General features: G+C 35.5%; 1 protein-coding gene across 1 annotated transcript in view; it reads left to right on the top strand.

The window, feature by feature from the left end:
• LOC134575865 (collagen alpha-1(XIII) chain-like) overlaps positions 1-19,566 on the top strand; it is a 120,988-nt gene that overhangs the window by 14,365 nt on the left and 87,057 nt on the right. Inside the window, exons 5-8 of the mRNA XM_063435307.1 lie at positions 3,877-3,903; positions 4,344-4,379; positions 11,417-11,479; positions 12,685-12,711. The gene's annotated coding sequence lies outside the window, so the exon portion shown is untranslated. The remainder of the gene's footprint in view (positions 1-3,876; positions 3,904-4,343; positions 4,380-11,416; positions 11,480-12,684; positions 12,712-19,566) is intronic.

Here is a 19,566-nt window from a genome sequence, read left to right as displayed (position 1 = left end):
GTTCCATGAAAAACTAAGTAACAACCTAGTTCTGGGTGTTAAAGTAGATTTGAACCATTTGGATGTGCTAAAGCTTGTGATACAGTCACTTGCCAAGGGCAATTGAAATATTATTTTGATACAATTCCATGCAGAATATTGACTATAATCAAAGTCATTAACATAGTATTTTGATTTGGTTCCACAAAGACAATTGAATGTAAAGACCCTATATCAGTCATGCAATTTTGAGCACTGATTTTATTTATTTATTTATTTATTATTGCCATTTATATAGCGCCAACAGATTCCGTAGCGCTTTACAATATTATGAGAGGGGGATTTAACTATAAATAGGACAGTTACAAATAAACTTACAGGAACAATAGGTTGAAGAGGACCCTGCTCAAACGAGCTTACATTCTATATTTTCAAAGTAGACATTGTGGAAATAGAGTAAAAAAATAATTAATGAGTGCAATATTGTTTTGTTGAAAGGCTGTATTTGTTTACACTAGTAATAAATGGTCTCAGAGAGGTTATGAGTGTCATTAAAAAAGTATATACAAACCGTTTTCTAGTGACCTGTTCCTTCTGACATGACTATTAATGAACATAATGTCATCATTAGTGATGTACCGAACTGTCCGCGGGAGAACAGTTCCCGGCGAACTTAGCGTGTTCGCGTTCGCCGCCGCGGGCGAACACATGGGCGGTTCGATCCGCCCCCTATTCGTCATCATTGGGCAAACTTTGACCCTGTGCCTCTCGGTCAGCAGACACATTCCAGCCAATCAGCAGCACTCCCTCCCTTCCACACCCTCCAACCTCCCTCCCAGCATCCATTTTCGATTCATTCGGAAGATGCATGCTTAGTGAGAGGAGGGAAAGTTTAGCTGCTGCTGATTAGATAGGGAAATTGATAGCTAGGCTAGGGTATTCAGTGTCCACTACAATCCTGAAGGACTCATCTGATCTCTGCTGTAAGGACAGCACCCCAAAAAGCCCTTTTTAGGGCTATAACATCAGGCTGCTTTTTTTTTTTTTTCCTGTGTAATGTAATTGCAGGTGCCTGCCTGCCAGCTTCTGTGTGAGGTTCACATTGGATACTGTGCCTACTTGCCCAGTGCCACCACTCATATCTGTTTTAACAATTGGTTAAGCTTTAGATTTAAAATAAATAATTTGTTTTCACTGTAATAGAAGAGCAGTTGCCTGCCTGCCAGCTTCTTTGTCAGGTTGGATGCCTTGCCCATTTGCACAGTCAGTGCCACCACTCATATCTGTTTTAACAATAGCTTAAGCTTTAGATTTTAAAGAGGACAGGTGTCAATGTTAGGTGATTTCTGCCCTTTATGGATTAAAAGCAGACTCTGCATCAACTGTGTAATTTTCCATGGGAGTTTTGCCATGGATCCCCCTCCGGCATGCCACAGTCCAGGTGTTAGTCCCCTTGAAACAACTTTTCCATCACTTTTGTGGCCAGAAAGAGTCCCTGTTGGTTTTAAAATTCGCCTGCCCATTGAAGTCAATGGCGGTTCGCGCGGTTCGCCGGTTCGCGAACATTTGAGGAAGTTCGCGTTCGCCGTTCGCGAACCGAAAATTTCGGGTTCGCGACAACACTAGTCATCATTTGAAACTTGAGGAATGGAGATTTTACTTACAACAGTAAGAGTACTTTACAGTATGAAGATAGATGGGGAATAATTTGTTTTTATGTAGAAGTCAACCATTTAATTTGTGTAGATGGGGAATAATTTGGTTTTATGTAGAAGTCAACCATTTAATTTGTGATTGCTATTTTAAGGTAAATTGCATTTGTTCTTTTATGTCGTACTATTAACTAAATGTTTAGAGAAAATGCCTGACGGCTGTTGCAGATGTTGATCATTGTCACAGCGCTGACCTTTAATAGAAATTGGAGCAATGTAAAAACTCAATATATTGTCTATTACTTGAAAGGGATTTTTAATTTTAATATATTTAAATTTACTGTTAACAAGAGGAGTATTCATTACCCAATGAATATGTTGATGTAAATAAACAATATGATTAAAAAGAAAAATGGGCCCACTGCAAAAATAATTAAGGCTAAATGTGTTTCCCAAAATGTGAATCCCAAAACTTCTATGGCTTATTTTAATGATTTTGAGCATATTAAAGACAACTTCTCTTGTGCTCTTCGGTCAGTAGTGGTGTACATCTTAGACTTCTGGCATGGAAACCTTCTGCATTGAGTATGCACTTTACTGTGTTCACTGAAAACATAGTGCCTGTTGCCACCAAGTCTTGCTGCAGGTCTTTTCCAGTCATGCAGGGGTTTTTCACAAACTGCCTTCTCAGAAATCTGGTTGCAGCCATTGCTAGCTTCCTTTTTCTGCTCCGTCCAACTTTGAACTTGCGAACTATGCTTCCAACGGTGTCTCTAGGAACATTCAGTGCCTTTGTTATCTTTTTGTATCCTGTTTCTTGTTTATGAAGGGTGATTATCTCTTTTCTTAACTTTGTGTACTATTCTTTTAACATTTTTCTAACATGAAGTCAAACATAACACTCAACAAACTCCTAGCCAATTTCAAGTTATCCAGTTCAAGCACACCTGATGCAACTAATTTTGACAATAAACCTGATTTTCAATGGGGCGGTTAAATATTTGTGATTAGAGGTGTGTGTGTGTTTGTGTGTATGTATGTATATATATATATATATATATATATATATATATATATATACATACATACATACATACATACATACACACACACACACATATATATATATATATATATATATATATGCTATTGTTCCTATCTCCTATATATTTTTAGTTTTACCCCTGTGATTCAATTATTACCAAATGAAACAACAAAGACATGCATTAATCACTGACAGAGTTATTCAGTCCGCTGATTAACATGTGCATTGTTCAGTAGAATAATTTGACTCATGGGATAAATTATTTTTGTCTGTCAGAATAGAGCATATATTTTGTATACGGAAATGAGGCCATTTACTCATTAAGTCCGAAGTGTATTGCTTATTAATTAACTAAGATACAACATAAATTTGATGACAAAACATTGAAGTCTATCTGTATACTTTGTTTGTTAAGAGACGTCATTAATCTATTCAAATGACTTGTAACCATTGTTCATGGCAACATGGGTGTTCATCTTTCTATTAATCAATGTAGTTAGTGAAATATAAAGCTTTCTTTTATTGTCTAGAGAAGTCTGGCTTACTTAAACCCCAGGGAAATTCTAAGATGAGATGATTGACAATTTATGTTATCTTCATGTTAATTTTTATTATTACAAATGTTTTGAATAGCTAGTTCCTGTGACAATTTTCAGATTAAAAGGTTACTCCATCCAAAAATAATGGTTTTCATAAATTATTGGTTTTGGTTCGAGTAACCCTTTCTGAGGTGGTCACCTCACCCCAAGTTTAAAACAAAAAGGCTAAAACATACCTGGTTTCCAGAGCTAAGGGCAAATTCTCCCAGAGGAAGACAGAGGACAGAGGTGGCACAGGGAGGCGTCCTGTGGGTGCTGGTATCAGACACCAATTTTTCACAGAATTGACCTCAGCCAGCCTGGAGCTCTAGCTCCGGTTGGCTAATGATGCTGTTAAAGTGGAGTTACACCTCTGTCAGCTAAGGTATGAATCTATGTACATGTTTAAAAATAAAACACGGCACATACAGACTCCAGGCATCATGACTACTACCAAATTAATAAAGTGGTCATGGTCCTTGGATTAATCTTTGAATCCAAAATTTAGTAGTGCTGTAGATACAGTTTGTGTAATAGTAGTTGCTATGATGATGTATACCAAAACCTTTTTTATGCATGATAAAAACTAATCATCTCATTCCATTATTATTTTAATCAATAGGGTTTGCCTGGACCGCCGGGGCCAAAGGTAAGAAATTATAAAAAATTAACAAGAAATCAGTCAATGGTGTTGGCAATTTATAATTCCCTTTAATTAATTTTATTTCCTACAAAAGCAGTAGATAATTTTAACAAACTAAATGCTGGATATAGTTATGTAATCAGAGCGCTCTGACTGCCAAGTCTCTTCTCTTCTCTTTAAACTTGCATTGGAATAGCCAATGCAATGCAATGAGAGGCCACATAAATGCAATCATGTAATGGCAGGCCACAGGTTTCATTCTGCAAACAGTAATATTCTGTCAAACAAAGGCCAATTATAAAAAAGCACATACAGTGATATTTATGTGGATATCACCACTACCTCAACTGTACAGAATTGCAGACTATGTTGGTGCTATATATGGAACGTGCTCCTTAATACGTCTCACCCACTATTTACATTGTATGCCATAATCTATCTTGCAGGGAGATCCAGGGACTGCAGGAATCCCAGGAAGAAAAGTAAGACAAGAAAACACATGTTGTTTTATACCAGAGTGCCACAGGGCATGCATGTGAACTACAATACATTATGTTGAATTTATAGCGGCAACCCTGACACAGTGGAAGTGTACCTTTAAAATAGCTCACTTAGTGGTCAATCAGCCATCGTCTCTGTCATTTTAATTTGTCTACCAGTGCTCAAGCAGAGACAGTCTTAAGATAATGACTGTTGTAGCCCTTGAAAACGGAGTTCCTTTGGTATTTAGGTTAGATTGTATAACTTGCGAATTTAGTAGCGTATAACTGCATTTATTAAATAGTCAATATAAAAACAAGCAGATGTCAATTATATGTTGCACTTATGTCACGTAACACAAAGAACGATTAAAAGGTTGGGGCTAGGTATCTTGCATTTTCAATTTCAAAACTTACTAACTTTGACACCATGGCTCCTACTAAACAGTAACTATTTTGTAGTCATAGATCATGATCTTTATTGGACTATGATCTTGCCAGGCAAAAATTAGTAAGCCTATTGTAGAGGCAGTAAAACAAGATATATTAATGTCATTGAGTACCATGAGAAAAGCAAATTAGAGGACTTTTGACTATATCCTGAAAATAATTCAGGTCTGGACTGTCTATTGAGCAAACTTGACATATGCCCATTGTTCTGTAATATTCATAGTCTGAGGGGCGATTGGGTTGATCTTGGAATTTCCCTAATGGATCTGTTAAGGGCAGAGTGCTGTATAGTCCTCTCCTCTCTTTGGCCACTTGTTGGTAGCTGTATTTGAGAAACTTGTACTCCACTAGAAGTGAATGATCAGTGACTGGTGCATGGAGCGACATGATCCTTTCTGGTCCCATGTGTCAAGATCAACAGGCCACTGGGTGAGAGGAGACCAGCAAAGTCTAGTCCCGGAATAACGTATGTTCTAGATATAAAGACATTCTTTAACAATAATCATGAACACAAGTCATGCTCTGTGAGAGAGAACATAATTTATTTAATTTAAGTTATAAAAAATATATTTAATCTATAGCTCTATAGCAAACAAACATTTAAATAGAATATTGTTAATTTTTAAATTTCACAAAAAAATATTACATTGTTTCTAAAATATATTGGTAACTCCTCTTGTATGTAAAAGGTTAATGATGATTTACATCATACCAAGACTGCTACAAAAAGATGACATTACTCATGTCATGGCGGTAAGAAACTTGTACTTGAGAAACTTGTACTCCACTAGAAGTGAATGATCAGTGACTGGTGCATGGAGCGACATGATCCTTTCTTGTCCCATGTGTCAAGATCAACAGGCCACTGGGTGAGAGGAGACCAGCAAAGTCTAGTCCCGGAATAACGTGTGTTCTAGATATAAAGACATTCTTTAACAATAATCATGAACACAAGTCATGCTGTGTGAGAGAGAAAATAATTTATCTAATTTAAGTTGTAAAAAATATATTTAATCTATAGCTCTATAGCAAACAAACATTTAAATAGAATATTGTTAATTTTTGAATTTCACAAAAAAATATTACATTGTTTTTAAAATATGTTGGTAACTCCTCTTGTATGTAAAAGGTTATTAATGATGATTTACATCATACCAAGACTGCTACAAAAAGATGACATTACTCATGTCATGGCGGTAAGCCACAGAATGTCTACATACATTTGAAATACTTGTTTCTAGGAAGTGCTAGAACAGAAGGATTCTGTCACTATTATTATTGAGCCAGTTGTTCTTGCAAATTATATCAGACTGCTGGATGGAATAAATAAAGATGTCATGTGACAATAAGATTTGACCACTTCCATGTTGCAAACTGGGGTCACTATTTTATTGTGCCAGTTGTTTGTGCCAGTTATTCTGACAATGTATCCCATACTCTCTGAAAGTCTAAATTAAGATGTCATGTGCCAATTTGATTTCATCACTTATTCGTGATAAGTTGTGCACTGTAGTGAACAGTTATCTGCACAAATATTATTGCCTTATTTTTTATCCAACTCTTTAATTTGTTCTTTATTTTGCTAGTTTATTGTCCTCATATCACACACCATTCAGCGAATAAACACATCTATAGATCAATCATTGTTAGTTTTCCTCAGAATAAAATGTAGTATAAAGTTGGCTCATAACACAAACCCTTTATTGATGTAAATGTGCATATTCAGTAGTTGAAAATAAGTTAAAATAAGAACATTGATTTGTATCAGTTATCATTGGTAAAATACACTTTATTTCAATCCATAGAAAAAGAAGTGTAATACATTGACAGAAAAAAGGCAAGAACAAAATCACATTATATATGCAACAGGCAAGATGGAAGCAAACAAAAAAAAAAATATGTAAACAATAGCATCTCACTTAAAGGAACACTATAGCATTAGGAATACCAACATGTACTCCTAACACTATAGTTTTAGGAAAATTATTTAGGTGTCCACCCCCTCCTACCAGGAGTTAAAATCTAGGTTTACTTGCTTTATATCTCATTGTACGCTGGTCTCTTTGCTGCTATTCCCCCGGCTCCTTGTCTGAGCTCACCAGTCTTAATTTAATCAATGCATCTCAATTCCGAGCGTGGAGACACTGAATGTCAGTCCTTCAATCTTTGCAGGACTGAACCCAGGAAGTCCCTCTAGTGACTTTCAGAGTGACAGGTACTATTGGTGGATTTAGTCAACAGTGTAAGCATTAACATTGCTTACCCTGCAGGGACATACATTATGCCCAGAACCACTACATTAAGCTGTAATGATTCTGATGACAATATTGTCTCTTTAACACTTGTTCAACAGCTCATCTATAGATTAAGAAAAGGTTATATAAAAGCTAGTTGACCCAAAGAGAACGCTAACTGCCATTTTGGTGTCAGGAAATTCCTTTGTCCCAAATGTAAGGCCAAAATTAGACATTCCTACCCTCTTTTGAATGAATGGTTACACTGATGTGTGAAAGGCTGTACGGGATAGACTTGAGTCTTTTTTTTTACTATGTAACTTATTACACTGTACATTGTAGAGTCCTAAAAATATTTTCTTATATAAAATACTAGTCTGAAAACAGTCTGAAAACATGTACAGAAAATTGTTATGTACATATCATTGAGCTGTTTTGAGATTATCTCCCAGAATTTTCTGTCCAATGACTACCTGACATGTTGAAGTCTGACATTCGAGGAACTGATTTTCAACAACCTGTAACTAACAATACAGTAGAAATTAGGTTACAAAACAGCAGATCCAGTCAAAGAGAAAATACAAATATTGTGCTCAGAACCTTAATCATGGGCTAACTTGCCCTCCAAACTTTCAATTCTAGTTGCAATATCGGCTTATAACTCTTTTTCTCCTTCTTTGTGTTCTTTGATCTGATATGTTTGCAGAGGTTGTCTACAGAAACAATTTCCTTGTGTGCCGTAATCAGAGTTTATACTATATTATTTTCATGGCCATAACTCAGTAGTTCAGTATATTTTGCAATATATGTGTCTTTGCTTTAAATAAAATAACCATGTGCTGTGCAGCTGTTTGTTATATTATCATATGTTCCTAACTGGTTATATCGACACTAGACCTTGCAAGCACCCTGAATTGCTATATATACATTGTTTATATGTTTGCTCATAAATTTACTTATGATACCACTGTTGATTTGTCTCAGTTATCATTAGTAAGAGACAAAAAGATCTTGTTCAGGGAATGCATTTTCCAACATTTTGCATAGTCAAAGAGGAACTCTTGTGGTCAATTTTAGATGAGTGTATAACCATCTGATAGTTAAGCTCATATTTAGGTAAATAATCTGGATCGACACATTTTAGTTAAACAAACTAATCTGGATAATGTAGGGAATAAATAGCTAAAACCTAGTTTTGTTATTTCTGTTTCTGTTTTGCGTTTTAGAGTTTAACTTCTTAATAACCACATGTTACAATTTTCTGTCATTCCTCTCTGGTCCCTAAAGACCGTATGCTAGCATGAAATGTCCCATGTATTTAGCTTAGGCAACTCCATAGCCATGCATTCATTAATTGAGTGGAACCTTTCCATTTTAGAAAAAAGATCTTTCAAGAACAGATTGTTTTGACAACACAGAACATCATTAGTCTTTAAAAAAAATTGAAGTTTACTGAATAATATTGTCAAGATATTCTGAGATTCCAAAACAGAGAAACACTAGGGCACAGAACAGTAACAGGGTTGCACGGTCGAAAAAGAAGGGACGTTCCTTCCACTGATGGAGGTATGCCAGTAATAGGTAGGGGCCTTTATTTGAACTAATGTTAATTAAAACACACAACATGCTAATCTCATACACCCACCATGTTTCCGACAAATATAGGCTACGCGTCCCAACAAGCGTCAGTCAGCCCGCTGAATAAACTAGTTTGCCTTTCACATATCTGATTTGCAACACAATGGATTTTTGAGCTGGTTGTGCTTAGAACACTATATAGTTACCCATTATTACTTTTTTGTCTTGTTTTATTTTCTGAAAGATATATTTGTACTAACAACAGAATGACAGTTCACACGACGACGAAGGAAAGAACACATTGTAGCTTTTCCTGCGCACAATGTTCAATTTATCAACTTTGTTCTACAGCCTGATGTGTTTTTACAGAGGAAAGAATTGTGGGCTTTTAATTAGTTCTGCTTAAAATAAGACCTTGATGTACTGTCAGGAAACAAGTTACTGCCGTTTTGGACCACCTCAGCTCTCAGACACACAATCTCATGTGAACCGTGCAGCCTGTATCCTAACTGTATTGTCTGTGTTATGCATTAAATAAATCTTTAGCGTTATGATGAAGAAAATCTACATTTGTAGAAAAAGCATGCAGACCATGTAGACTGACATTGGCTTATATTTCTGTGGTGGTCATTTGACAGGTGATGCATTTAAACTAAGGTAAAAGTTAAAGAAAAGTAACCTTTGTTTTTGAATTTCAGTCTTATAAATACATAACAAAATTAACTCCTATGTTAGCCAAACCACTCTGCAGCTGTTTTGGATTGCTCTAGAAAGTGGATGTTTTAGCCTCATCCCGAGCACTGAAGCACTGTCACTTTCCAGGATTTCCATCATTATATTTAAGGATTTCCATATTTAACACATCGCTCAGTCATGTAACTGGTTGCCTCCATCTTAGCTCCTTGTCCATTCTTATAAGCTCTGTCTCTTATACCTGGCAGTCAGTATAAAAACAAAAGCAGACAAAGACGGGTAGAAATTAAACAGTCTCTCTTTTTCTTCTTCATTTGCAATCTTTGCCTTTATTTTGCCTTGTCTGAATTTAATTATATTATCATTTTCTAAATTCTAATGTAAATTTAATAGAAAACAGATCATCACATAAAAATGATTTACAATTTTCCTTCTATTTTTTTTATTTTAATGATTTAAAATTGTATTCAGTGGTGTAATTCCAGAGAAGTTAGAGTTCTCCTTTAAAATGACCAGGGCTGGATTTACCATTAGAGTAGGCACGTGCCTACAGGTGCAGGTCATGTTCCAAAAAGGCAAATTATTAGAGCTGAAACAGAAATGGGCTTGTGGAAAGATAAGTACCAGGAGTCTTGGCCAGCGCACTCTGTAGTCTAGTCATCCTCCCATGATTGATAGCAGAGCTGCAGGAACATTTATAGAGGGTGCATAATTCAGTTCTTTCCCAGTGCCTCCAGTGTCTGTGTGTGAGGCTGGACAGGAAGCGAAAGGGATCATTTCCCATCTGCCCACTAACAGCGTCTCACATGGGACATGTTTTGCAGGAGGAGCAGGAACAGCAACGAGTAATACACACTGTATATAACAGCTCCTGCACCGCTGCTATCAATTCTTAGAGGGCAAATAAACTTTCAAACACCACATGCCTGTACCCTAAGCACCCCGTTTCCCTGGTGGCCCTAAATTGAACCTCTCCCAAAACCTAAACGCACCCTTTCTATAGCCCCAAATGGAACCAAAGACTAAAAAAAAAAAAAAAAACCTCATGCCTAAATTAACCTCCCCTTAAATTCTAAACATCCCATGTATCCCAGTATAAAATCGAAGTCAACTCTAACCGTAAACTCAATTATTTTATATAACCCCTGTAACTAAAGTTAACCCCCACTTAAACACTACATCCACTTTCAATCACTCCTTAGGCCACAACTATAAACTATTGCAGGATTTAATTTAGTTTAACACTAAATGTCCTATATAAGATTAACTCCTCTTAATGCCCAAGGTTAGGTTAATCCCTCTAAAATCTTTACCCCCTCCCCCCCTCCCTTTACCAATACCACTTGCAAAAATATCTTTAACCCTACATGCATTTACACAGCTGTATATACGCCCTATACTCACAGATTCAAACACATTACAAACAGAAATATGCAGATGCATATAGACATATGGAATTCTAAAGTTTAAATATTTGTTTTTTCCCCCCATATTTTAATGCCCACAATATCCAGTTAACTATTTTATTAAACTAACTTTACCTGCCTTTTCTTTTTTTTTTTTAATTTTCCCCAGTTTTCTTTAAATTCCAATTGTAATACATTGCTAAAATGTAAGGATATACCTTTATCAGCTCAGTAGATTTAGAGAGCATTCTTGCACTAGTCATATTTCCGTTTTTTCTACTGCTACGACAAGTACCACCTTATCGTGCTGGAGTTGGGTATTAATATATAACAACACAGAAAACCTATAATTCTAAAAAGTCGATGTGACCTGGCTACTCGGTTTTAGGATTTATTTATTAAACAAGTAGTCACATGAATTGTTAGTTTCCAAACCCCAAACATAGCTCTGATAATAACAGAATTTGCCTCGAACTCTCATAAAACTAGCTAAATAGTTCTACCTTAAACAGTATTTATCTATTTCCATTAAATCCCATATATAAGCCTGTGCGCTGTGGGAATTTCTTCTTATAACATCTGCTTTTTTGCTAGTCCTCATTGCTTTCTGCTTTGCTGTGGCTGACTGGAATATGATAAATATTAGCATGTCATTTTTTTTCTCTTTTCTTCTTACCAGGGGGAGGTGGGTGAAGCAGGCATACCAGGGGCATCTGGGCTCCCAGGATCTGCAGGTGCAAAGGTACCAATCAAATTAACAAATGCCTGCACCACTGACGTGTATCAAATGTATATCAGGAGCCCAACAAGCATGTGCATAAATAATACACGATAACTTGATATTTGTACCAACAAACTGCTTGTTTTCATTGAGAATACACATCCCTGCAGTCATGCTTTCAAGTAACTGTCAGCCAGACATCATTATTATGTTCTGTCTGGTCAGAACCTTTCATAGTGTATTAATTCTATAAGAGTACGGGAATTGCGTGTTTCCTTGAGTAGCTTTGTTACTCTTGTCAAGAATATTTCAGCTTTACAAGAAAAAAAAATCTCACATATGAGTGTCTAAATACCAATTGTGTCGAATTATTCGATGAATAACAACTTAACCAGTTTTTACCACATACCTTTCCATTTCTGGATTTAGTGCCTCTTTTTTTTGGAAACAAAAATAAGGCACTTGTTAAAAAAAAAAAAAAAAAAAATTGTCCCTGGAAACATAGTCCTATTTATGAAAAGGTGACATTAGGTGGCCATTTAGGCCCAGAGGTTAAGGAGGGATATGGGTGTCACAGGGCAGGTTAGTAAATATCTCCTAGCTTATCACTGCCATCCATGTTGATAATGCAGTTATGTAAATTCCACATTATCAAGTCAGCTAGAGAGAATTAATATTATGGTTGCTAGGTAGAACACCAATTTTTGTCAAATCCCCCCAAATTTGACAAAATTAGGTGCCTACAGACTCTTGGCAGCATTACCGAGCTAGTGGTTTGTTGATTAGACTGCTGATTGCATTTTGAGAGAGAGTAATGGTGATCACTTAATATTGACGAGTTTTAGAGATATAAGGCAACTCTTGAAAAGTCCAGCTATCGAGAAACTTAGGTTGGTAGAAGAGTGTCCTGGCTGTAGAGTTTTTGGTTACCTGTCTACCCCATTATTAAAGTTACAAAGGGCTAGATAAGTCAGGGTAAGAATTTTTATTTTCCGTCTTTTTTTTTTTTTCTAGGTTCACTTTAAATTATAAATTGTAGCACGCCATGGTTTGCATGTTATTGCATGCTGTTGTAAATTAAATCCATACATCTTGCATGTTACGTGAATCTGAGCTTCAATTGTTTGTTCTGCTGTTTATTTTTATTTTTGTTGCATTTACTTTATAATTCCAACTGCTTTTCCTTTGATTTTTTTCGCTGCTATTTTTTCCATGGCTTTGTGCAGGGCGACAAGGGAGAATCTGGACTGAAGGTAGGCAATGGCTAAATGATTCTATTTTTAAATCACAGTAAATGGTGAAATTTGTAATTTGACTCTTAATTTAGTCATAGTGGGTGACTAATACCATGACCAATGACTGTGATCAGTAGAGAAATTATGAGAAGTGAGTTTATTTATAAGGAGCTTACTGTCTGAAGAGTTCTGTAATATGTTCGGTAACTAGATCATAAACCAGAAAAAAAGAGAAATATATTTATTTTAAAAAAATGTTAGCACACAGACATTCTTTAACATTTTTTGCTTAAAGTAATTTTTTTTTGTTTGCAACTGTAAGTCATTATTATGAGACAAGTAGATGTGGTAGGTTCTATGATGTTTAAAAAGTAGGGCACGCAAAATGTATTTATATAAAAGATGATGGCAGATGATAGCATATGTTGTCATTAGTCCTTAAACAACCACAGGATCACCACTTGGAGAAGATAGAATTATAGGACACTGAAAACAAGATCTCAGTCCACCAGGGAATCCAGATGTCAGGGCCTGCAGAGGTCGATGTAGCCACATCTCAATACATCAAACAAAGCAAGACTTTTAGGTTTATTTACTAAGGTGTCCATGTACGTTTTGACCGATATTTTCTCTGCATCAATGAATGCACATGGTTGATTCCAGTTTTATTATTTATGAGCTTTGTTACTCAAGTACAATTCATCTGGAACAAAGTATCACACAAAAATTTTAAGAACTAGATAATGGGTAACTGGTTACAACGATAAAAAGTAGATCATAGACAGATACATGGCCACCAGTGGGCATATCATTTGGTGTTATAGCTCTTTTGACTTTAGGTGATAATAGTTCATCTGACATGAAGCTAATTATACTCAATGACACGTGCCAAACTGCCATGTCTGTAGTCCTTCAGTTTTATTATCCATGACTAGACACATCAGGATGAAGCTTGTATAAGAAACTGTAATGATTCAATCAAAGATCAGCTTATGTAAAAGAAGACATTTAGAGAAGTTCTAGAAGATACATTTTTACAGGAAGCCTGTATTGTATAAAAAAAACTGATGTAGGACTGACGGCTTTACCATATTTTTGAAGGCTTATAACATTTTCAAGATGATAGACAGTTTATGAAAAAAGCTGTCCTTATATACTACAAAACAACCTCTATTAGAAGGAAAAAAACGTCCAGGGAAGGATATAGTAAGGATATCACTGCGTGTTTATAGTTTCTCTGCAGACAGGTTGTAAATTAAAAACAGCTCACTAGGTGCTGTTGGGGCAAAGACTGTGTGCATACCTTGAATAAGGAAGTCTTTCTGGAATAAGGGGTGTGGCTAAGGAGGCGGGGCACTCTTCAAAACATTAATTTGTGTGAAAACTTTACTTTAGATTTGTGCATGCAAACAAATATAGTATATTAATGAGGCCTAAATCTATCAGATGCATGCACATTGTATTGGTGCGTAGAGTGTCCCTTTAATATGACAATGTATTAGAATTCTAAGGCCCTCGTTTATAAAAAAAAAAAAATATGTTGAATGAAAAGCCTGTGCTGGTACAGACTCCTCACTGCAGCTTAATACTCCCTCTCTGAAGTCCATACGATGGATGAATTTTGTCCAATCAAATGCACCTCATAGAGAAGAAATGAGGATACAAGGGGCATGTGTGCCAATAGCCTTTATGCACTGATAGATTGCTTCTCACAGAAGGGCATTAGGTGGACACCCTGCATCTAACATCAAAATAAATTGCATGCTGATGCCAGATGTAAAATAGGTTCCTTAATTGAATCCATTTAAGTCTGAATCTCCTAGTGGCTGTCTGAATGACAAAATGCAAAGTGTAAACAATGCCATTTCACAAAAACAGCACTGTTTTCAACAGGAAGGCTCCAAAGGCAGCATCTATGCTCTCACAATTACTTAGTGAAGATGAATTTTAATGCACTACTACTAACCCTTTAAAGGACAGAACATGAAGGTGTAAAAACATTTATAAAATCTTGTTTCATCTTTTATTTTCTATTTTTACCTGCCATAACATCAAAAATCCCCTGTAATAAGCAATCCACAAAAAAGTATTTCTGAAATAATTGCATTTTTTTTCTATGTTCTGGCAGTCCTGACACCCACTCTAAACCAAACATCACTAGGAAGTGACAAGTTAATATAGTTTATCTCATAATCTCTGGATACACAAACTCCTAGACTCCTCAAGTGTCAACTCTATGATTTACTGTTAACCTCACAGATTGCCGCTAAGCCAGATAATTGAGAGAAAAATATCATGGTGTACTTTCAATTGTTATGAGCTTTCCCTGACAAATAATTTATTTAAGATATATGAAATGTGGGAAAGATATTTTATTACACTTGTTTGAGGTCTTTGTTTTATTTAGATTTTATGCATAAGTTGCTCCATTAGGTCAATATGATGCTTAGGGAACAGCTAGCCAAAACAAAGCTGAGACCATCATGATCAGTCTCACAAACAACTTCCTGGAACTTGGTACATTTTGTTTTCATTCATTGAGACCAAATAAATCAACGTGAAAAGGAAAAACGCTTTTTAAGACACAGACAAAGTCAGGGCAAAAAATATTTTCCATTGTTGTGAAGGCATCATTTATCATAACTGTCATCTCCATGGTTTGGAGCAAAGGAACTCTGTAAATTGAAATGTGCTATTTGATCGGTTCATATGTAAGTTTATTTTAGACCGTTAGCACATACAACAAATTATAAACAAAGCAATAATCAGATACTGCCCGGGATGTGTTACAGTATATGTTTTAAATCTGTTAACACTCACAGTAATATCGAAAATTGTTTTCACACTTGTCTTGATTGTCTTCTTAGTTATGATCTCTACCCTGAAGGGTTCCTCAATTTATAGCCCAGAGACGCAGATACTCTTCATCTTCCTAAAAAAGAAGACATTGGGCATAAGTGTGGGTGTTTGAGGCTTGAGGGAGATGATTCTTTACAAATGCGGTCAACCCAGAATTTTGTGATCTACTTGATCACATATTGATACCATGTCCTAGAGGCCCTGTTATAGGAATTCACTGGAAACATTAACCTAAAGTATAATAAATAAAAAAAAAACATTATCCACATATAATAGCACTGGTCTCGGAATCTTCTTTGAAATGACTTTTTTTTTTCAAAACAAGATTGATTATAAAAGCAGTTGTTTGCAAAGATTTATTGAACATGTACACGGTCGCAATTTTTGTCATATGGCAGTTGTGAAAAGCAGATATAGTTGGTGACAGTAATTACTAAGAATTAAAATACTATTAAGGGGTCACTATTCCTGTTTAGTCTTGCGGTCTAAAACATTTGATTGGACAGGTCGTTAGTGCTGATTATATATTCATTTAGTTTGTTTTGAATGCGTATATGTTATGTATAAATCTGGCCTTGTTAATTTCGGTGATTTTCCCCTGGTAATCGAGTAGTAATAGAAATATTGTTGCACATGTGCAAATTTCCAGTTATCATATTTCTAGTCAACTGTTTTGTTTTTTTATTAACTTTTTTTTTTTTTTTTAAACTTGGAAAAAAACAACCAAGGGAAAATATACAGAAGAAAGGAAAAGAAGGTCAAAATTCTTAATTCACAACAATATATATTAACAAGAAAATAGGAAATTTTTAGACATATATGAATTATGGTCATTAAACTGTAGAGAATATATTTCTAATAATTGAATTTAGCTTGTCTTCCTGCGTTTTTCATTTTGAGTGAGCCGAATCAATACCTTTTAGTTGGCAAATAAATAATACCACGTCTCAGAAAAAGAAATGCAGTGATTTTAAGACCTGCTCGGCCTCTTCAATATTGTATTCCTGCACTCCGTCCTTGACAAATGGTTACATTATCTACTGTATTCATTGTGGTGCAAACCATGGAGGTTAGAGGCCTGGCAGATAAGTGCTTGAAAATATATCAAGAACCCATGCATCTACAATATGCCGGCAATTAATCTCATGTACTATTTGTTGGAAGTTATATTATTGCCTTGAGAAAAACTCAATACCTAGTATTTGCAGACAATAATTGTGGATTTGAGATGTCTTTTTCTGTACAAGAAATCTTTCTTTAGCCAAAGAGAGGGGAGGGCTGTGCTACTCCAAATGTGCAGTGCAACATTTTTCATACACCAATGAATTCTTTGGTGATAATAATCCTACAGCATCCTATAGCATATGTTTTAAGTATATTTAAGTATATATTTTTGTGCATGACTGGATATGGATAAAAATATATCTGAGTATAAACAGCACAACATCCTCCTTTTAATATATATGTGTATGTGTGTATATATGTGTATATATATATATATATATATATATTTCCTAAAGCATTCACTTAAATAAAGAATCTTTCATTTAATAGAATCTGTCAATTCACCCAGAGCCTATGTGAGTTTATCCAGAGAGTTAAGCTGGTGTGACTTCCAATGCCTGCTAATAACCAGAGATTTCTGCCCCTTTACCCTGATTCTCTGACCATTTGATGAGAATCTCTGTATCTGATCATTTTTGTAATCATTCACCAAATCTTTGTAAATCTGCTTCTTCAGAAAAACCCTGCTCACAGTTTGTGTTCTGTTTGTAATAGCCCAAGTTATAACTAGAAACGAGCATTGTTATCTGGTGAGGTTTATTCCATAAGATAGTAACTCACCAACAAGGAATTTTTGGGAAAATTTTAGGGCAATACCGCTATTTTCACATTTTTGCTTTTTTGTTTATAATTTGCTTCCTTTACTCTATTTTCATTTGTCAATTTCTTTAGTGAATTTGCATGTGCTATTTGCCATCGGCACTATAGGTCCAACTCAATCTATTTCTGGGAAACAAATGCTATGGGCATTTTGAAGCCCCCACAACGTCAGTACTAAATCCAAAGCTTCCATGTATTGTTTAATCCAATTAAATCTGCTGGTGAATGAATTAAAAGTTCAACTGCCGTGTTTTGCCCCTTTAAAGTCACTGCAGACTTAACTTCAAAGTCCTGGAAAACTTTGAGATTTTCTCCAAGTAACCCAGACGTTTAACACGGCTAATGATCAGGGAATTGAAAATTGACCCCCCCAGAGACAATTGCCAAACACATTAATCCCAGACAAAGGAGTATAATAATTGGTTTTAATGTATTTGAAAATATGTATAACAATACTATACCAGTTCATAACCAATATATTTTATGTAGTTTTAAGAAATTTAAAAATTCCTTATACGTTTTGGAAAAATCTCAGTTTGGAATTCTAAGTCTTTCCAGTTTGTTTGTTTGTTTCGTTTTTAATAGTTTAACTACAGTATATTGTTTATGAACTATTTACACGCTGTATGTTTATTGTATTTTTGTTGTGTACATTGTACCCATGAGAGATCACACGTCTAATCGCTGTCAAAGTTTTCACTTTCTTTGCATTTGATATGTATTGAGAGCCCTTGACCTTTAAAATTACACGGCAAAATCTGAGCTGGAAAAGTATACTCCTGGGTCAGCCACTGTTATGTAGAGAAAGCCAGATGCTGTCTACAGCAGGTCAGACAGGAGTGTTTTTTTTTTTTTTTTTCTACTGTTAATATTACCTATAAATCCTGGAAGTCTGATTCATGCTTGATTAGATACAGGCAACTTTAGAAATCTGGAAAGATAGTAAAACTGTTAACTTTACAGTTCACTTGCTCCTGCATATATACGTTCCCATGTTTATGTATGTATGTATGTATGTATGTATGTATGTATGTATGTATGAATACATGTGTGTCTGTAGATAGACAAACAAACTAATAGATAGCACAAGCATATAGGTATAATACTTTTGAATGAAGTTTATCTATAGTCTGACACTGCCCTCTACTGGAATTGTTTTATAGTACATGTACTTTTGTATATAACATTACAAAATGATTATAATGACAGGGTGACATATTACAGATGTCTGAAATGTCTTATAATAATACTAATTAAGAGGGAAATGGAGATTAGCTAGTGAAATGCATAATTAGGATAAAAAACAGGCTAATTTTTAAAAAATAGTGTCCTGTCTTATTTAACATTTTCCCCCAAAACATGGCATTTATCAGATTGGAAAGAATAATAATAATAATATCAAGTATTTAAACATGAAAGGTTTATTCAGATTGCTCTGGTTTTCAAGAAATAGGTGAATGGGATGCGTTGATTCCAACCTACAAAGCAGCCTGTACAAGGTGACAGTAGGAAATGGCAGATATAGGATAACCAAAGCTAACATATGATATGAATATTAAATATTTTATATAAAAATAATCACAGTGGTGATTACCGAACAAAGTAGTTGAGTGGTTTAAACTACAATACCGGATGTTCAGCAAATATTTAAAGGGGCACTCTAGACACCCAGACCACTTCAGGTCATTGAAGTGGTCTGGGTGGTGCAGTGACCCTACCCCCGTAACCATGCAATGGTAATTATTGCAATTTCTGAGAAACTGCAATAATGACATTGCAGGGTTAAGGCTTCCACTAGAGAAACTTCCTGGTGGTTAGGCGACTTTTGGTCGCGTAGCTGACACTGTACGTCCTCACGCTCTGCATGAGAACATCCAGCGTCAGTCAATTTGCATGTGCTTTAGTGCCCCCCCACCCGCCAAAGGAACCCGGAACCTAGTGCAGTTAGGGTGTAGGGGGGAGTTTGAATGAGAGCATAGAGTGTAATATATACATTGTCTTTGTGAGATCAACATGTGACCACATAGAGGTAAAACATGATAAACAAGCAATTAAAAAAGTGTATCTACTGGCCTATACATGAACTTGTGCTTGTACAATGGGCAGAACATTTGTTGTGATTCTTTATGT

This window comes from Pelobates fuscus, chromosome 10 (assembly GCF_036172605.1).
Source record: "Pelobates fuscus isolate aPelFus1 chromosome 10, aPelFus1.pri, whole genome shotgun sequence".
Classification (NCBI taxonomy): Eukaryota; Metazoa; Chordata; class Amphibia; order Anura; family Pelobatidae; genus Pelobates; species Pelobates fuscus.
The sequence above is the reverse complement of the archived record's forward strand: the minus strand, read 5'-3'. Positions and strand labels throughout refer to the sequence as shown.